The following is a 21,213-nucleotide window of genomic DNA, read 5'->3' on the forward strand; positions in this document are numbered from 1 at the left end:
TGAAGTTGATACATGACAACCTCAGACATTTTCTCAGAAAATTACCTAACCAAGATAGCAAAAGCGCCGGAGGGAAGAGAAAATAAAGAAGAAACACTAGCGTCAATAAAAAGCAGTCTGGGGCGATGCAGTGAAAAGATAAACATCTCCCCAAAACTTAACCAAAAGGGAAGTAAAGATAACTATCACACAGCATTTGCCTCTGTTTTCAAATAAACAGGTTGGTCACGCTGATAGTAAGATTAAGACCTGGGGTTACTAAAATTCAACAGTAGGAAAGGCCCTCACAGACCAACTCGTAGTAACTTGGGTGTCAGGAACATAAAATAATGTCTATTTGCAGAGGGTGGCATCGGTCCTTAGCACTCAGGCTTGGACCCCCAAATCCAAAATGGATTTCAAGGAACCACTGCGCATCTGTGACTCATTTTCTACTGTGAATAATAAAGCCCACACCTGATTTTACCTCTGGCATCTGGTGACCTCTTCCTGCCGCCCCTCAGCTCCCTTGGCTCGGGTAACGTGTGTGCAAAGAAGAGAAAACTCATTTCACTATCGGACTGAGAAAAATGAATCTATCTCCCGGGTTTTCCTATCTCTGAAACACCCTTCAAAGAACAGACCATGGGGAGGAACGCACGTCACAGCAGCAATGAGTTTGGATTATCCACATTTTCAAGCTGTAGAGCCAAACTATGCACTAAAAAACCTGGCTCCCCTTCCTGCTAGCTGTCCTGCAGGAAGTTACAGAAATATTCTAGAAACATTCTCAAGCGTCCATTTCCTCAACTGGAAAACAAGTTACTACTACTACCTATCTCACGGGGCTGGGAGGATTAAGAGAATCCATGGAAGGGCTTAGAACGGTGCTTGGCATTTGGTTAACTTACTATACACGTTAGCTATTATGACCAGCACTCCTACAAGGCACGTCGGCACCAACACGGTTTTTACATTTTGTCTTAAAAATAACACTGTGTGTATTGCTTTCTCATTCCAGACGTGGAAATGGAATCTGTAAAATAACGCATGGGCAAGCCAGGCCGCCTTCTGGCTACGTGGTAGAAATAATTTTCACAAAAAAGTTACGTAAGAGCCTTTCCTGATAATGTAGAACCAAGAGCGCACAGGAAATAACAAAAGTAACTCCACTTAGGACTGGAAAGAGCTACGGTCGAAGACCTTTGCTCTGCTCCTGGATTCTCAGGGCAGGATGGAGGTAACGGTGCTCAGGTGATGATAGGGCACGAAGCTAAAGCTTCCGTAGCACTACATACAAGGCGCTGTTCTTTTTATGTATCACATACTTTACATGCATTCTACGCTTCATCCGTATCATATGCATTACAATGTATGCTTTATATACATTAACTTATTTCATCCTCAAAATGCAGTTCCCAGCCATTGTCCACAATCCCCGTTCCTAACCCAGTAGTTGAGTTCAAGTGTGTCTGTCACGCCGTAGGACAGTGTTATTAGAACTACTTCTAATACATGAGCATATAGAAGGGTGCGTTGTCAATAGCAGGCAGCAAAAGGGACGTCCACTCGCCCCAAGCCACACATACCCCCTGGCTCTTCCTCAAATAAATCAAGAATATCCCACCTTGGGCTTCCCTGGTGGCGCAGTGGTTGAGAGTCCGCCTGACGATGCAGGGGACACGGGTTCGTGCCCCGGTCCGGGAAGATCCCACATGCCACAGAGCCGCTGGGCCCGTGAGCCATGGCCGCTGAGCCTGCGCGTCCGGAGCCTGTGCTCCGCAACGGGAGAGGCCACAACACTGAGAGGGCGGCGGACCGCAAAAAAAAAAAAAAAAAAAAAAAGAGAGAAAAAAGAATATCCCACCTCTATTCTCTTGCCTAACAATCTTTCTCTCTCCCCAAGTATCTGCCTGCTTCACTTCCCCACTCCTTTCCAGTTTCTTCTTAAACATCATCACGCCAGAGGTCTTTTCTGACCGTATTGAACAGGGCAGCCCCCCGCATCGCAGTGAACCCATCAACCTGCTTTACTGTTGTTTTTTTAACAACACCTCATTATCTGACTTCACAGATTTGCTTCTTTGTTTTTGTCACTCCCCTCTGCAGTAAGATCTAGGAGATAAGAGATACTCTCTGCTTTGCTTACTATAATATCCCAGTACTCAGAAGTGCTTGACAAGAAATAGGCACTCCATCAATATTTGTGAAGGAACCAGTCCAAGAAAGAATGAGAGGATGAAGCTAACGAGCTGGAGAATACAGAAGGAGGGCTGGGGAGCCCAGGCAGGTGGGTGTAGAGGCTCTGTGTCCAGAGGGACTGAGGCTGGATCTGTAAGAACAGACAAAGCTCCAGTGACCAAGAGGGAGAGAAAGGAGACATGTGAAGACCTGACACTCAGCCTAAGCAGTAAAGGAGAAGCTATTACTATTAGGAGGGATTGCTTTTCATCAGAAGATGAACCAGTCTTCCTAGGAAGTGACATGGGAAATTGTCCACATAGTGGGATATTCTACAACAGAAACCCTTTCATCTGATGGAGGAAGGAAAATGACAGGGAGATGCTACAGCAGGAAGGCCCTGCATTCAGAATCAGAAAGCCTCGGTTAGAGCACTGAGCTCTACCACTTTCCAGCCTTGCAATCTGCAGACCCACACCCCAGGGTCCTTCACGTCTTCCCCTTTACAATGGGAGTAAGACGTGGATTCAAGTCTTTTCATGAATCAGGCCGCTCTCTGTACACTTGTTCCACAAGGTTAACTTCATAATCAAAATGTGTCAACCAAGTCTGAACACAATAATCTAAAAATGTTGCAGGGTGGCCTGGGGGCCAGGAGGGGAAGAAGAATCGCTTTGTTGCGGTCAATGATGAACGCAGCCTAAGGCATCCGGCAGAGCTTTCAGCCGCCACTTCACACACACACACACACACACACACACACACACACACACACACACACACGAAAGCAATTAGGCGCCAATGGACTAAAATCCCGCAGATCCTCTGACCCACTGCTGCTGCTGCTACATTATTTATTTCACATTTTCCCCCTCTAAATTACCTTCGGGTGAAATTCTACTCACCGCTTCATTCGGTGAAGATCCTTTGGGACCTTCTTGTATCTTCACTGCAACTAAAATAATGTCATCTTTGCTTTAAGTGTATTCTGGGAATCTTAAAAGTATCACAAATTTAAGCAAATTCCAACTTTCAAGCCATCTAGCTCTGTTGCTCTTACTTGAATAGAACATAAAATTAAAAATAAATATAAATGAAATAATCTTTAGGTAACTGATTTATCACGCCCCCTCTCGACTGTCTGTTTAGATTCTGATATTCATATCGATTCTCTATCCTGCCTGCTGCTGTGGCGGTGATGGGCCTGCTTTACCAATCCTCAGCCAAGGTGGTGATACCATTCTGGGCGATGAGAGCACCCAGGGTAGGGCCCTGGAGGCTTCTGCCAGAAACCCATGACCTGACCGACATCAGTGCCTTCATCAGCATTGCACAGACACAGCTGTGGTCACTTCTCCAGTTAGAGACTAGAACCCCCCCCAAAATGGCAGGAATAATCACCCTGTGGGAAGGGAGGAAGGGAGGGAGGAGAGAAAGAGAAGTGAACCAGAGCAAAATCCAGCTTGTGAAAGTCAACAGCAGGTCCCTGACTCTCCATCACAAAAGAGAGGTCAGACCATCTGTCGTCGCACTTCATAAATCTTAAGTGGCTTCCTGGGCTGGCTTTTTTCTCTCCTCGATTGTTAAGAATACATTGTGCTCATGTCTTTACTAGAATCCTGCCAGGGAATCCAATCAAGTTCACAAATGATTCCCAAGGTCTCCCCACTTTGAAGTTCTGGCTGTGGCACCACCTCCAGACCCTGAGCATGTCCCCATCCCTCGGGACTCCTTAAGGGGACGGGGGAGGGCAGGGCCTGTCTAGGAACCTACAGGACAGCCCTTGTACCTTCACACTCCCAAACTCATCCCCGAGGCCTGGGCTCACACACTGGCTGCTGACCCTGATTGTGACCCAGCGGATTTATTTTCTTTGGCCATTTTGCTTGGCCAACGGGTAGTGCCATTAATGGCCAAAGAAGTGTGGGCAACTTAACCACCTGTCTTACAGAATATACATTTCTCTCATTCACATGGCCAGCCTGGCATCTGCCTTTCATTGGTACCAAGTCTTCATCACGTTTCATGTCTCACATGCCCAGGTGTTTATCTTGCCTCTTCCTGTCCTATACTTTTCCTCTTTAAAAGAAGTTAGTAAGAGCCATGAGTAAAGAGAAAGTGGAGGCAAGGTGCAAATTCTGATTTCTTTCCTACTTTTATCTTATACAAATGCTTCTTAAATTTTCATGTGTCTATGAGTCACCTGGGGAGCTTCTTAAAAACGCTGAGCAGGTAGGGCCCAGGGTCCTGCAGTTCTAATAAAATCCCCAGGGACGACTGTCCTGGTACTTGAACTGGAATTTGATTCTCAGCCCTGATGGTACATTAGATTCACCAACGGGCTTATAAAACAGATCCATGACCAGACCCCACTCCAGAGAGTCTGTTTTAATCAGTCTGGGGTACAGCTTGAACATTTTTTTTCTCTGTAAGCTTTCCAGATGATTTCATACGTAGGGTGGGGGGTTAATGCTCTAATACAGTGTGTCTCAAGCCTTAGTGTGCATGAGAATTTCCTGCAGGGCTTATCAAAACACACAATACTGGGCTTCCCTGGTGGCGCAGTGGTTGAGAGTCCGCCTGCCGATGCGGGGGACACGGGTTCGTGCCCCGGTCCGGGAAGATCCCACATGCCGTGGAGCGGCTGGGCCCGTGAGCCACGGCCACTGAGCCTGCGCGTCCAGAGTCTGTGCTCCGCAACGGGAGAGGCCACAGCAGTGAGAGGCCCGCATACCACAAAAACACAAACAAACAAAAACATACACAATACTGAGCTCTAGAGTTTGATTCCGCAGATCCAGGATGGGGACTGATGATATGCATCTCAGACAAGTTCTCAGGTGACGCTGATACTCCTGGGTCCAGGCACAATACTTTGAGAACCGCTGGTCTAATCCAAGCAACCAAACTACTCTTCCCACAGTCTGGTTTTGCACATGACAAAAGGTTTAAACAAACAAGCGAAAGACATTTTTACTGGCTCTCACACATTTTGCAGACCTGCCTTCATTCTGGACTTACGATTAGGGTTAGAGTTGTAGGTTCCCATCATTGTTTCATGGACATCTGCATTTGCCCCCTAGATTTGCCCCCTAGATTCTTTGAAATCTATTCAGTAACTTTTGGGAAAGTTTGCTATGTACCCACCTGTGTCTCTTTAAATCATGTTTCTTTTCTTTCCTGGGGTCATGACCAGAGATGCAGAATTCTACTCTTAAGTGCCTCTCCCTGCTCTTGGGATTGTCATCTTTTTATTTCTGGTCTCGAATTCACTACCATATTTTGAGTTTTTGAAATCTGTTTTCTAAAGCCTCATCTGGCCACTGCGCTACATGCAGGTTGCTACCCCCTGGCTCATTTCCCCCAAGCTTCCTCTTTACCAGGTCTTCCTTGCTGGTCCAAATTAGGTTCCGAGAAGCACTTCTTTTCTCTTCACCGCCCCTTGGGTGTTATGATAGGCAGTGGTAGAGCATTCAATCAACAAATGATTTGAGCACCTACCACATACCACGCACTGTCCTAAATTCTTGGGGAAATAGCACTTAGGTAAGAAGACAAACCCCTTGCCCTCAAGAAGGCTGAATTCTAGACGATGTGTCAAACATTTCTCAGATGCTACTCTCTGATCCAGAGGTGACCTCTTCAGGATGGGCAAGCAGATTCACAGCCCAACAATCCAACCCAGAGCTGTCCTCTCCTCACTGAGCTTCTTCTCTTCTTCCACGGCTCCCTCACTTCCACTTAGAAAATTTGGCCACACCAACTCTTTATTCCGTTTGCTGTTCCTTCATGTTTTGCTATCCTGTGGGCTCCAAGAGCACATGGAGAGCCAAGCAGGAACACCCCCCAGGCATGTGTGCACACCTGGTTCCATAGTTGAGAAGTTGCATTTCCCTCTTAACTGCAGAGACCTTTTTAGGACAGGAAAAGGAAATCCTAGGGAACCATTATTCTAAATGTGAGCCAGCCAGCCGCATCCATTGTTAGAGCAACTGGCATATTTATTGTTACTGTCGCCTTCGAACAAACAGGGCTCTCCAGCAAGCTCTGCACTGGCTACTGAGCAGGACAATGACAGAGTTCATCTTGGTGACTGTCACCCTCCCAGGGAACGTTTACTACCAGAGAAATAGGTCAGGCAAACCATAGAGATCCTTGAGCCAAGCAGGGCAGGGCCGCCCTTGCTGCTGCCTGGACATTTTGTGCATAAATTCATCAGGTGCTTGGTATATGCTCAGAATTGTTTTAAGCAATTCCTATTGCCCCCGCTTAACGCCTATGAGGGACGGATTAACATTATCCTCATTTTCAACAGTAATAATGAGAATACTTTCCCTCATGCCATGCAACTGATAAATGCCAAAGCTGGGACTGGAAGCCAGATCTCGCGGCCTCTGGACCCAATACTATAAACCACGCAATTGTAATGCCCACAACATGGTTTCTTGTCCACCCCAAAATAGCACTTACGATCACCACAAATAATAAATCCCTAACCACAATCAAATAAGATTTCACAGGATAAGTATATGTATGAATAATACATTATAATAATTATTATAATAAGATAGACTCTTTAACAGTATTTAAAGTAATTAAGAATGTTATAGAAAAACGTCCATAGTTATTTTCGAGATGATTCTAACTACATAAATACACATACACATGCCAAGATAAATCTTGAACAAAATGTAGAAAATGAGCTACACAAATATGAATTATTTTTTATTCAAAAATCGTTTCCTGTACATTTGGTTTCCTTTGCAATGAACACGCACTATGTTTGTAATCAGCGGGAAAAGTTAATTTTAAAACCATCCTAAGATGGCAAGCGAGCAGAGCGCGGTCCCGGCTCCCTACTCAAATTCATCTCTGGATATAAACCCTAGAGCAACTCTCCTGGACCTTGCACTTATAGGAGAAGTCCTGGGGGTGGGGGGCTTTTGAAAAATACTAACTCACAGGCTCCACCCCATGCTAATTAAAAGAGACATTTTGGAGGGACAACTAGACATCGATGTATTTTTTTTTTTTTGCGGTACGTGGGCCTCTCACTGTTGTGGCCTCTCCCGTTGCGGAGCACAGGCCCCGGACGCGCAGGGTCAGCGGCCATGGCTCACGCGCCCAGCCGCTCTGCGGCATGTGGGATCTTCCCGGACCGGGGCACGAACCCCCGTCCCCTGCATCGGCAGGCGGACTCTCAACCACTGCGCCACCAGGGAAGCCCCATCGATGTATTTTTAAATCTCCCCACAGCAGGGTTTTAAGAGAAATACGGATATGAGGGACGAGGGGTTGCATGGATGGATACCGGGAGCTCAGAATGATGTGCCATCCCACGCACTGTAGCACTCACCTCCCACCTGCCCCCAGCACACACGACCCAACAGAAGAGCCAATGCCCCAAGGGCCAGAGTGGGAGCCCAGAAATGGAGTTATGCATGTGGATCTTCATTACAGACACATTTTTAGAAAAGCTGTATACATGGGGCTTCCCTGGTGGCGCAGTGGTTGAGTCCGCCTGCCGATGCAGGGGACGCGGGTTCGTGCCCCGGTCCGGGAGGATCCCACATGCCGTGGAGCGGCTGGGCCCGTGAGGCATGGCCGCTGAGCCTGCGCGTCCAGAGCCTGTCCTCCGCAACGGGAGAGGCCACGACAGTGAGAGGGCCGCTTACCGCAGAAAAAAAGAAAAAAAAAAAAGCTGTATACATGCGAAAAAAACACTTAGAATACTTACTCATATTATACACAATCAATTCCAGATAGATTAAGGATATAAATGTCCAAAAAAGGCCTAAAAAAAGAAAATATAGAGGAGTATCTTTCTGTCCTTGTGTGTAGAAAACATTTTCTTAAAGCAGATAGGACATTTCTCCAAAGAAGATATACAGACTGCCCACAAACACATGAAAGAATGCTCAACATCATTAACCATCAGAGAAACGCAAATCAAAACTACAATGAGATATCATCTCATACTGGTCAGAATGGTCATCATCAAAAAAATCTAGAAACAATAAATGCTGGAGAGGGTGTGGAGAAAAGGGAACACTCTTGCACTGCTGGTGGGAATGTGAATTGGTTCAGCCACTATGGAGAACAGTATGGAGGTTCCTTAAAAAACTACAAATAGAACTACCATATGACCCAGCAATCCCACTACTGGGCATATACCCAGAGAAAACCATAATGCAAAAAGAGTCATGTACCAAAATGTTCATTGCAGCTCTATTTACAATAGCCCGGAGGTGGAAACAACCTAAGTGTCCATCATTGGATGAATGGATAAAGAAGATGTGGCACATATATACAATGGAATATTACTCAGCCATAAAAAGAAACGAAATTGAGCTATTTGTAATGAGGTGGATGGACCTAGAGTCTGTCATACAGAGTGAAGTAAGTCAGAAAGAGAAAGACAAATACCGTATGCTAACACATATATATGGAATTTAAGGAAAAAAAAATGTCATGAAGAACCTAGGGGTAAGACAGGAATAAAGACACAGACCTACTGGAGAATGGACTTGAGGATATGGGGAGGGGGAAGGGTAAGCTGTGACAAAGCGAGAGAGTGGCATGGACATATATACGCTACCAAATGTAAATTAGCTAGTGGGAAGCAGCCGCACAGCACAGGGAGATCAGCTCGGTGCTTTGTGACCACCTAGCGGGGTGGGATAGGGATGGTGGGAGGGAGGGAGACGCAAGAGGGAAGAGATATGGGAATATATGTATATGTATAACTGATTCACTTTGTTATAAAGCAGAAACTAACACACCATTGTAAAGCAATTATACCCCAATAAAGACGTAAAAAAAAAAAGAAGATAGGAAGAAGGCTCACCATAAAAGGAACCATTAATTTTGATTATATTACAATTGAGTACTGTTCAATAAAAGAAACTTTACAGCAAGTGCAAATAAACTACAATCTGTAAGAAGGCATTTGCAATACATACACCAACAAAGGCTTAATATTAGAAATATATATTAGGAATAAATGTACATGCGCACATGGTGTGTGTGTGTATATACGTATTAGAAATATGTGATACAGTGCCTATATATGTACACACACACACACATATTCTATATATATATAGCTTGAATCTAGACCTTTCAAACAAAAAGAAAGCTCTCTCTAAGGCATCACAGAAGCTGTGTAGGAGGGGCTAGATGGAGTCTGATTGTACTTATATATATGAACTGGGTTTTTTTTTCTTTTTTCAGTTTAAATAAATTGAATTTTTTAAGAAGAAAATATACCATGGTCCCCAGTAGGACAAGGTCAGAAACTAAATATTGTCAGTATCCTGAGGAAGTACACAGTTCACATTAAATAAGCTAAAGAAACTAATGTGGAAAACCAGAATACCAGTTTACTTTTCCACAAGAAACTAGTATCAAAGGGAATATATTAAGGAAGGCCATTTAACCATTGTTTTCTGACCTGGTCCATAGATCTTTATGGACAGTCCATTAGAATATACTTAAAAACAAGTAATAGAAAAAACCCAGCTCAAATTTGGTTGAATAATAAAGAGAATGTATTGACTCATATAGTTCAAAGGTCTATGTTACAGAGTGCCCCAGGCAAGGCTTTATCAGGCAGCTTAAGGCTATTACCAAGGATGAAACCTCTTTCCATATATTGGCTCTATTTTGATCCTGTTGGCATCCTCCTAGGACTAATTCTTTCCTTCGCTGCAAAATGGTTGTCGGCACCAACAAGATGATATTCAGTTTTTATTCCAATTCAGTAGAAGAAGGATGGCTTCATTCTACCCAACTAACAAATAAAGGTCCTAAACTTCACTTTGATTGGACTACATTAGATAAATACCTGTCCATGAACTAGTTACTGTAGCAAGAGAGTGGCGTTAGGCCTAGGTTCTAAGCATCCCTCGATCAATTACTTTAACAAAGAGTATGGGTTTGAGTAGACCTCCTGGCTGCTGAGGGGAGAGGATAGGGGGAAGGGGGAAACCTCATGTCCACAGCAAGAACCCATCACAGAGAAGTACAAGATCCGGCAAACACCCATTTCTATGCAGAGCAAGCTTCTCAGTGGACAGTGACTGATCACCCCTAGGGCTTTTCTGGTTTTAGTGCTGCAAGTCCAACCTCCTGGGAAGCCCCCTAAACCCAGGGAAACTGAGATGGCTGATGCTAGTAACCCTGACTCAGTCATCTCATTCTGATATGACTGGCCTCCTTCTCCTCCCGTTTTGTTTTGTTTTTGTTTTTTTTTGCGCTACGCGGGCCTCTCACTGTTGTGGCCTCTCCCGTGGCAGAGCACAGGCTCCGGACACGCATGCTCAGCGGCCATGGCTCACGGGCCCAGCCGCTCCGCGGCATGTGGGATCCTCCCGGACCGGGGCACAAACCTGCGTCCCCTGCATCGGCAGGCGGACTCTCAACCACTGCACCACCAGGGAAGTCCCTCCTCCCCTCTTGAATCGAAGAAATCTAGACTACATAAATAATATATGCCTGACACACATTTAAAAATTTTTTAAACACTGGGACGGTAAGGGTTGGGGACTGATCTGTCGATGGGTCCATGTGCCCATGTGTGTGTCTGTGTGCAGGTGGGATGTATGGGAGAAAATGCGTGAGGAACTGTGTCACTGAGGGAGTATCCATGTGAAAGAGGAAGAATACAGAAAAAAAAGTTTAAAATTTTCAATTAACTGGATGAAACAGGACTGCATTTGGCTGCAAGCAACAGAAAACTCAACACATATGTAACCTGCATCCTCACAGTCACAAAATAGCTGCTGCACCTCTGGACATCACACATACCCTCTAAGCAGTAAAAACAAAAAAAGCTGTAAGACCTCTTCTTGAGACTTTGCTGTTTATTCAGTAAGTGAAACTCTTCTTCAAGACTTCTTACAGTTTCTTGGCCAGAAACATATCACTTAGCCCCCTCTGAAATGTGGACTCTTCAACACACGAAGTAGAGAATAGGAGTATACGTTACTGGGAATGCATCTTGGCTGAGAAAACAGTATGTCAAACTTTTGTCCAGGAGATGTTATATAAACTCTTTCTACTTCTAGCAACTTCTTTATAATTATAAAATGGTGATCTAGGAAATCTCCAAATAACATCAAATTCAGAAAAACCTACCCCAAATGTTGACACTGAGGGTAAAGATTGACTCGTGTGCTGATTCAGGGGAGCATCTCCTCATTGAGAATTCTGCAGAGCAGAGGATGTGGGCAGGCTGCATTCCACAAAGCTGCCTTTGGAAGTCTTCTTAAATGTGTGTCATCCTGAGAGCTGCTTAACTAAAACTCACCACAGGAAATACCAGGGCTGGCAAGGACCACTCTGATCATTAGCCTGTTTCAGAGGCTTGTTTGCTCTCTGGGTAACAGCAACCATCCTCATATTCACTCCCACTCTGGGTTGTATTTTAAGGCAAATTATTCAGCCTCCTCTGCTAGTACATGGAGAATCACAATGAGATGCACCATACCAGGCTGCAATTTCTGTACCAAATTGCCTTGGAACAGAATTGAGCCCGGATCTAATTCTGCACCCCACCCCCACCCCCATGCTTTATTCCATTCTCATCTGCTTTATACCAAAATTAAAATTAAGTGTATTTCTAACTTGTGGAGGTATGTTGTTTCCATCCAAAATTGAGGCAGAACTCATCATCAAAGACACAATAAAGAAAGTGTATGTTCAACCCCATCAAACCAGATGTGTACACCTTTTATCAGTCTTTGCCCATATCACCTACTGATTGAAAAGATTTTTCAATTTCTTTCTGACTTGTGTTCTCTATTCCCATTCATTAAGTACCTTACTAGACATCCCGACAGCCCTTCAAAATCAGAACAGAAGCCAAGTAATCATTTCCTCAGTTCAGCCCACTCAGCAAACTACGGAAGTATTATAAAAATATAAAGGTATCCTAATGTGATGTTTATTTATTGCTAAGTTCAATTCCCAGGCTTATATTCATCCACCCATCCCCTCCAAGCCACTTGTTCCCCTCTGGGAAGGCTGTGAACACAGAGTGAGTCTTGCTGTGTAATGATGACAGAGAAAGTAAAAAAAGTGTCACAGCCCTGTCAACCCACTATGTGTGTTGAATGCTGTGCAATTCCTCTCTCAAATCCCTTCCAAACTTCTTCTAAATGCAGGGGTAGAAAGGCTGAATGATACATTTCCTAGAGGCCTTTGCAACTATGATTCTGGATGCAAATTAGTTTTCCTTATCCAAAAGCACACACAGGAGATGTTGACAAGAAAACGCAGTGGAGAATAAAAAAATATTTTATTCATCCAGAAGAAGGCAAGAAAGGGGAGAAAAAAATAAAATGATAGGTCAAATAGAAAACAACGAGTAAGATGGTTGGCTTAAACCTAAATAAATGGGCAATTCTGTTAAATATAAATGAGTTAAGTATGCCAATTAAAAGACAGAGACTGTTGAATTTTGTTTTTAAAGAAAAACTTTAAGGGCTTCCCTGGTGGCGCAGTGGTTGAGAGTCCGCCTGACGATGCAGGGGACACGGGTTCGTGCCCTGGTCCAGGAATATCCCACATACCGCAGAGCGGCTGGGCATGTGAGCCATGGCCGCTGAGCCTGCGCATCTGGAGCCTGTGCTCCGCCACGGGAGAGGCCACAACAGTGAGAGGCCCGCGTACCACAAAAAAAAAAAAAAAAAAAAAGAAAAACTTTAAGTTGCTTACAAGAGACATTCCTTAAATACAAGGCACAGAAAGGCTGCAAATAAAAGACTAGTGGAGTAGGCTGAATGGTGGCCCCAAAGAAATCAGGATCTAATCTCTGGAATCTGTAAACGTTACCTTATTTGGAAAAACAGTATTTGCAGATGTAAGTAAATTAAGAATTTTCGGATGTGGAGATTATCCTGGATTATCTTGGTGGCCCCTAAATGTCATCACATGTATCCTTATAAGAGAGACCCTGAGGAACATCTGATACACAGACTAGGAAGAAGCCCTGTGATCAAGGAGGCAGAGACTGGAGCGATGCAGCTACAAGCCAAGGATGCTGGCAGCCACCAGGAGCGAGAAGGGATTCTCCCTCTAAAGCCTCTGGAGGGAGTTCAGCCCTGCTGAAACCTTGATTTCAGCCAGGTGATTTCAGACTTCTGGGATCCAGAACAGTGAGACAATATATTTACTTATTTTAAGCCACCACATCTGTGGTAATTTGCTACAGACACTCTAGGAAACAAATACAGATGGAGACTGACACACCTTATAAAAACAACCAAAAGAAAGCTAGTGTAACCACACTAATATCTCTAGTATTGCTTCTTGCCATAGAGAGGGCATTTCATAGCAATAAAAGAAAAAGAAAATTGAGAGCAACCTTTCTGCTCTGCCTGCCTTTTCTCCTGGAAAGTAAGGTCTTGGAATCATCAAGTTTGCTTAATGATTTCCTGCAGGCTCCGTGAGCATGAATGTTATTGATAAGTACACAGTGTGAAAGCATAATCAGCAAATAGCCACAGAGCAGAAACAAGCAGGACACCAACGCACTAGGATTCGTTAGCCACTGTGCTCTTAATCCCATGATCCACCAGGGAAGAAGAGGAATCTAGACACACACATCTTTAAGGGCGAAAGTCGCAAATCACCTAAGTCTGGATCCTTGCATGGAGTAAGTCAAGGTACCTACTATGTTTCTTCCCCACTAAATATCCACCACAGGTCTTTCTCAGAGACACACACGAACACCTCCTTTGCCATATGGTACCTGAGTCTGCTAGCGCCACACTAACAAAAATACTATTGACTGGGTGGCTTGTCAACAACAGAAATTCCTCACAGTTCTGGAAGCTGGGAAGTCCAAGATCAAGGTGCTGGCAGATTCGGTGTCTGGTGAGAACCCATTTCCTGGTTCACGGATGGCTGTTCTTTTGCTGTGTCCTCGGACGGTACAAGGACAAGGGAGATCTCCGGGGCCTCTTTTATGAGAGCATTAATCCCATTCATAAGGACTCTACCCTCATCATCTAATCACCTCCCAAAGGCCCCACCCCTAAACACCATCACATTGGGGGTTAAGATTTAACAGATGGATTTGGCGGGAGACCCACACATTCAGTCTATAGCAGTGACATTCTTATTTCCATAAGGAATGTGTCATCTTATTATTCCCTATGTCACATTCCAACCACCATAAAAGACACATGGGAAGGTTCAACACATACTTGTTAAGCAAATAATGCAAATCAGCGTAACAGTGGCCCCGGCCAAGTGGCTTTATGGTCCACGCTGAGCTCTTATGAGACCACTCACAATGTAGTGCTAAAGACAGAATAATAGTCTGTCAGAAGGAAGGGTCATGTTGGAGACCGCCCAGAGAGTTAGGCCATGAGGGTGGACCCCTCAGGAATGAGATTAGAGTCCTTATAAAAGGGACCCCAAAGGGTTCCCTCACCTCTGCCACCCCGTGAGCATACAGACAAAGTAGCTTTCTTTGAGTCAGGAAGCTGGTCCTCCCCAGACACCAAATCTGTCAGCGCCTTGATCTTGGACTTCACAGGCTCCAGAACCATGAGAAATAAATGTCTGTCGTTTATAAGCCACTCAGTCTATAGTACTCTTGTTATAAAAGCCCAGAAGGACTAAGGCACCTGATAAGCCTGTTATGTGAGGAAGGAGAGACCCTGTAGACAGGAAACGGTGGGACACAAGATAAGAAAAGACACTGCTAGATAGCTCTACAGGAAAAAGAGAGCAGAGAAACGGGAGAAGAGGGAAGAAAAGAATACTGAGCAACTGGGTGGGATACTGGGCTCTAAGTTGTGGAAATGACTAAGGAATAGTTAAAAATAGTAATAGATAAAACTGAACTTGAAGTATTTTTTAAATGCTGTAGTGTAAATCTCTTCATCATTCCAAATCTTCAGTAAAGTTCTTTATGATCATAAAAGCCTTGTAAGTGTATTATCTGGAACCATGCAAGTAGGTGCATACAAATTCGGGAAGAACGTCATGTCTCCACAGGTGGAGGAACGGGCTTCCAACACCTGAACTGGTGGGAAAATCTTAGTTGAGATACAGGTCACATTTAAAAGTGACCTTCTCAACTGAAATCTTATCACATCATCTACCCTTTGTCCTATTTCTTTCCTCTGGACCCACACCAAGCCAGACTATATTCTCTGACCTGTGGCCACCCAACAGATGGTTTTCTCTCTCCAGGCCAAGTGGGCCTTTCTCAGTAGAGACTCAGCTTTGTCTCTGCTACTCAGCTTCCTGTCCAGCAAACAAACTATCATTTAAAAATTTTTCTCTTAAAGCCCAAAGAGAACTGAACAAAACATTCCAGAAGTAGCTGGTCCATCCTGTGAACACCAAGGATGACTCAGATTATATTTACATTTGTACTGTCATCACACCAACGAATGACCATTACTGATCTAACAGCAAATTGCAACCCCACACCACAGTTCAGGGGGCCGCTTCTAAATGATGCTCCCCACGCCGTTTCATGGACTTGGCAGTCAGAGTGTTCTTTGGACCAATACTCATGAAATTACACACATCCTTCTTAAATTTAATCTTCCTGGAACAGACCCATTACTCCAGGCAGTTGAAATTATTTTAGAATCTGATTCTTGTATCTTTTTAACAATTCTTTCGAAATTTATCCCAGTTTGTGATTCACGAGGTCTCTAACTTTACTCAAGAGCCTGTGACACACACCTTAAGAACATCTCTTCAAGTTGAACAGTGAATCCTGGGTAGAACGATCCACCCGTCCTTAGTATTTGCCTCCTAGCTCCTGTTGCTCTGAGCTGACTTTGAGGGCTGGCACACCCAGGAGGCTCTGGAAACCCACTGTGCGTTCAAGCCTTAAACTTGAGGAGTAGCTCTGTCCCTGTAAAAAGTAACTGAACTTCCCCAGTGCTTAGCATAGTGCCTTGCATGTCGACAATACTCTAACAGTGGCAAACTGATGCTCCGCAGATGCCTCTATCTCGAGCCTCCTGGAAAATTAGCAGAACTGGTACACGAACCAAGTTTAACATTATCTCAACCCCAAGATAACTCACTGTCCTATGCGAGGAGACGAAATAAGCCTGATTATTGCCAACCTGTCCTTTCTTCTGCTTATTCAAAAAGCCTGTAAATTTTGCCCAGTTTGTTTCTTGCCATCCAGAACTTTTACTCAGACTGCTGGAAAGGCAGGGAGGAGGGGACAAGAGACATCAGGCCAGCCCTGTAGCGAAAGAGATGACGGAGTTGGGAGAGAAAGAAGCAGAGGGTCTTGGGGCGTGAGGGAAATGAATGGGAATTCTAAGAACTAGGGCAATGGACTCTTTCCCTCTTTCTTAGTAAGTTAGAAACTCAGGTGAAATTTTTAAATCACTCTGTAATTGTCCTCTGGTTCTTGGACCATGCTTCCTTGACCAAGGCAGAACTCAAACAGGATCACACACGTCCCTAGCTTTTGTGTATTTCCCCCTTACAGAATACCTTACAGAATGAATTTCAATTCATCATCTGGTAGAAGAAAAGTGTTCACATCTTTACTTTTCCTTATTATTTTTAAAAATTTTGCCAAAAATACTGCTGAAGAGAACATGAGAAATGGGCTTGTGGTTCAACAGTTACAGTGTCTGAAATTAATTAAAGGAAAGACAAGACCAATTAGGCTCTTGCCTTCCTGGTGTAATTGTATTTTAAAGTGATCCAAAATGTTCCATGCCCCCAAAACGTTTCCTCAACACCCAGTCACCTTGCCTGCAATTCCCACCTTTTGAATATATATTTTGGATTAAGGTATTATCTCCTAAAATAACATTTTTGGGAACAGTAGCATTTCCTGGAGTCTACTATGGGCCAGATACTTCAAGTGTGTTATGTCCCGTTTCTTCCTCATGACAAACCTGCAGGCATTTATTTCAATACTATAATAACTGTTCTGGTTGAACTGTGTCGCCTAAAAAGGTATGTTGAAGTCCTAAATTCCAGCACCTCACAATGGGATCTTATTTGGAAATAGGGTTATTGCAGATGTAATTGGTTAAAACACGGTTGTACTGGAGTAGGATGGAGAGTCCCTTAATTCAATAGGACCGGTGTTACACTCCTAAGAAGACGGAAGGTAGACCCAGACACGGGAGGAGAAGACAGACACGTGATGAGGACATCAGAGACTGCAGCGATCCATCTGCAAGCCAAGGAACACCAAGGAATGCCAGCAAATACCGGAGGCTAGAAGAGGCAAGGAAGGTTTCTCCGTACACGTTTCAGAAGAAGCACGGTCTGGCTGACATCTTGATTTTGGACTCCTGGCCCCCGGAACAGAGAAAGGATACATTTCTGCTGCTGTAAGCCACCCATTTGTGGTTCTTTGTTACAGCAGCCATAAGAAACTAGTACAGTAACCGAGAGTCATGTTCTAGACTCATGTTTCAATCCCAGCTTTGCCATTACTTCCATAAATTACTTCCAGCTTAGTAAATCTCAAATTTCCTCATCTGTAAGATGCAGATAATGGTATCTACTAATTACACAGATTTTGTTCCCAAAATCAATTAAATGGAAATCTCTGTGTTCTCCTCACTCAATTATTGCATCAGGTAAACATTTAATAAACGGCCTCCTCTGCTGATCGGACCTTCTTCCTCCTCGTGAATGAAGAAACTAAAAAAGAGGTAAAAATTCCTGCCCAGTGGCAGAGCTGGAGTTCAAAACGAGCTCTGCTTGCCTCCAAACAGCATGTCAGATTCCAACAGCCATCGGGAGAGAGATTACGTTTTCTCAAGAATCCGCCTGTGTTCTGAGGAGCTGGACGGTGAAAGGTAAAACCTTGAATGTGAGGCAAGGGGAGAAACGAACTTTTAATTCAGTATATGGGGTGACGTCAGGGTGGGAACGTCTGGAAAGGCAGTCAGAACCGCTAAGATCACAACTAGGACCTCCCAGCTCTGACCAGCGCTGTTCGTTGCGCTGTCCCACCTCCACCCCCAAGTTCATGTTAACATTGCCATTTCTTTCATGTATCATCCTTCCAGCACACCTGAGTTCCTAGAAGCTATCCAACTCCACAAAAGGCTCCTGTTCCTTAGGAAACCCAACCGGCTGGCTTCCTTTCATCCAGGCATGCTTGGTCCCTGCCTACAGCAGTGCCCTAGGCAGTAGACAGAGAGGTTCTCGGGGCCAAGGAGAGTCTGCAAAGCCAGCCACCCTCCCCCAATCCGTGGGCATCTTCAGTTCATGCACAGATGCAGTATTGGTCCCTGAGCCAGAAGTACTCATAACGCTGGAGCAATGATCAAAGTTGGATATAATCTAAACATATTTAAAAAGCTGGATGACTGAGTTTTATGAATATCATCTCATATATTCTGGATGGATTGTATTTATTTTAAAGCCGGAATGGATTAAAAGGAGAACAGACAAAAGCCAGGGAGATCAGTTTGCTACAATAAATATTCAAGATCAAGGGATTTGGTGTTTACCTGGGAGAAGGCCTTCCTCTTAAGAATACTGCACCCCTTTAGTTGTACTGCTTGCAAAACTATACACACAGGTATTTTGAAACACTGGACAATTTAATCTCTCCTTTCATGCCATCAACACCATTGGATGCAATTTCCGAGGCAACATTTAAATGTTACATCCCATTTCCCTATGACATGGGAAGTACCCGTAGGCTGTGAGAGTGAGAGAGGGTAGCCAATATTACATGAGCACGTCCCCAAATGGGGTGAAGGTAGGGTGCCCTCCAGATCAGACAATTCCATCAACTTATAACAAGCTACATAGAGGATGACCCAGTGTGCCATAAGTTGAACTAAATTAAAAGAAAAATAGCTTTAAAAACCTGACAACTTCTTACTGGTATAAAAATTAAAAAAAAAATTAAAAACCTGCTCAAAGTTGCCTATTATAGAGGAGGTTTACAATTTAAATGTGAACAAATCTTTTATGACAAACCCAAGGCACAGTTCTTTTTCTAGATGCCAACAGGAGCTTGCTGTCTTACATCTTAAGGCAAAATGTTCTCCCTTGTCTCCTTCTGTTCTTTTCCTTTCTTCCCTCTCCCTTGGACACTTCCTTTCTGTATTCAGAATGCTTCGGGTCACAGGCAGGGCTTCTCTGAGGAGACCTACCAGGCCTCTGCTCACGCTGTGTGTGCGTCTCTCTCTTCTGGCGGAGTCTCTCCTATTGTCGGATTCTTCACGCATCTCACAGAGCTGGATCTGACACACTGAGGTGCAGAGCCCGCAAAAACCAGCTGTATCTGCAAGTCCCTGCTGGGATAGAGGTGGCTGAACCCAGGTCAAAGAATCCAGGAGTCACAAGGCACCGTGGGAGGAGGAACATGGAAGGTCATCTTTGAACTTCACACTTGCCTGTGACAAAGATGTCAGGAGGCCCCTCATGGGGCCTCCGCGGAGGCAGAGAGAATAATGTGAAAACCGTGTGAGCTGAGGCAAGAAGGAGGAGCCGTGGACCCAGAAACCCAGGGCCTAGACTCACAGCATCCATTTCCCCACTGACTGGGCATCTTGGGACCTCAGGCAAGCTTCTGACCTCTCCATAATTCGTTTTCCTCAGTGAAACAGGGAAAAGGTCATACCTATCACAAGATGTCTTTGAAAGGATTAGCTAAAATATCTCAAAGGAGAAAAGCTTGCCCAGCAAAGGTCTGCAGATCCCAGTTCTCTGCTGCTTGCCTCACAGGGACTTGGGGATGGTGTAAAATACTGGGCCGAATAAAATCTAACAAGGGAACTCAATACTCTGATTCACTTCTTCTGTGAGTGTAGACACACATTCCACACTCCAGGGAGATGTGGAGTAGCGGGAAGGAGCAGGAAGGAAGAGACAGGGAAAGGTGAAAAGAAGAAGAGGTTAACAGGTCACTGAAATGGAATATTCTAGAATATGGGTGGCAACTCCATGTTCAGTCCAGTGAAGTGAGCACTTGCTGCACGTGCCAGCCTTGAACTTAGCAGTGGGGACACAGGGATGAAGAAATCATCACTTCTGTCCTCAAAATGTCTATATCCTTGTGGTAGAGGCAAATACACCGATAGGAATAAAATAATATGATAAAACTAAAAGTATGGCCAGAGGCTTGAGGAGACACAGCAGGGGTGTAACTGATTCTTCCTGGATGTGGAACATCACTTCAGTGTGCGGAGTGGAGGGGACATTTCAGCTGGAATTTGAAGGTGTAGGGGGAGCACACCAGGGGGCAGAGAGGAAGACAGGCATGCTGAGTAGGCAGAATGATGTTCCCTCGTCAGACGCCCATGTCCTCATCCTCAGAACCTGCAGATATGTTGCTTTTTCTGGGAAAAGGGACTTGGCAAATTTAATTAAGGCTGCAGACTTTAAAGTAGAGAAATTATCCTAGCTTATCAGGGTGGACCCAATCTCATCACAATAGCCCTTAAAAGCAGAGGGCTCAACTGTAAGAAACGGGAGAGAAGAGGAAGTTGGTTTAAAGCTTGAGGGGGAATCAAGCTGCCATTGCTGAAAGGGGGCCCGAGGCAAGTGTGAGAAGCAATGTGAGCAGCCGCTAAGAGCAAAGACCCGTCCCCTGCTGACAAGTCAGCAAGGAAATGGAAACCTCAGTCCTACAACCACAGGGAACTCGTTCTGGCCAACAACTTGAATGAGTCTGAGGAAGTGATTAACTCCCAGTGTCTCCAGAAAGGAATGCATCCCTCCCAACACCTTGATTTCAGCCTGTGAGACCCTAAACCTAGTTGTGCCATGCTCTATCCAGGCTGCTGACCTACAGAACTGTGAGATAATGGATTTGTGTAATTTTCAGACACTAAGTTTATGGTAATTTGTTATAGCAGGAATGCAAAAATTAATCACATACATAGCAAAAGGCACAGAACAGCAGATACATAGGATTCCATTCACAGGAGCTATTTGAGGAACTATTGGGGATAAGGCAAGAAACAGGAGGAGCAGCTTGGTGAACAATACATAAGACAGAGCCATACTGTAAGCAAAAGGGAGTCTTAGGAAACTTTTGAGCCGAGGAATATCAAGTATGATTTGGGAAGG

The sequence above is a fragment of the Neophocaena asiaeorientalis genome, unplaced genomic scaffold, assembly GCF_003031525.2.
Source record: "Neophocaena asiaeorientalis asiaeorientalis breed wild unplaced genomic scaffold, Neophocaena_asiaeorientalis_V1.1 scaffold325, whole genome shotgun sequence".
Classification (NCBI taxonomy): Eukaryota; Metazoa; Chordata; class Mammalia; order Artiodactyla; family Phocoenidae; genus Neophocaena; species Neophocaena asiaeorientalis.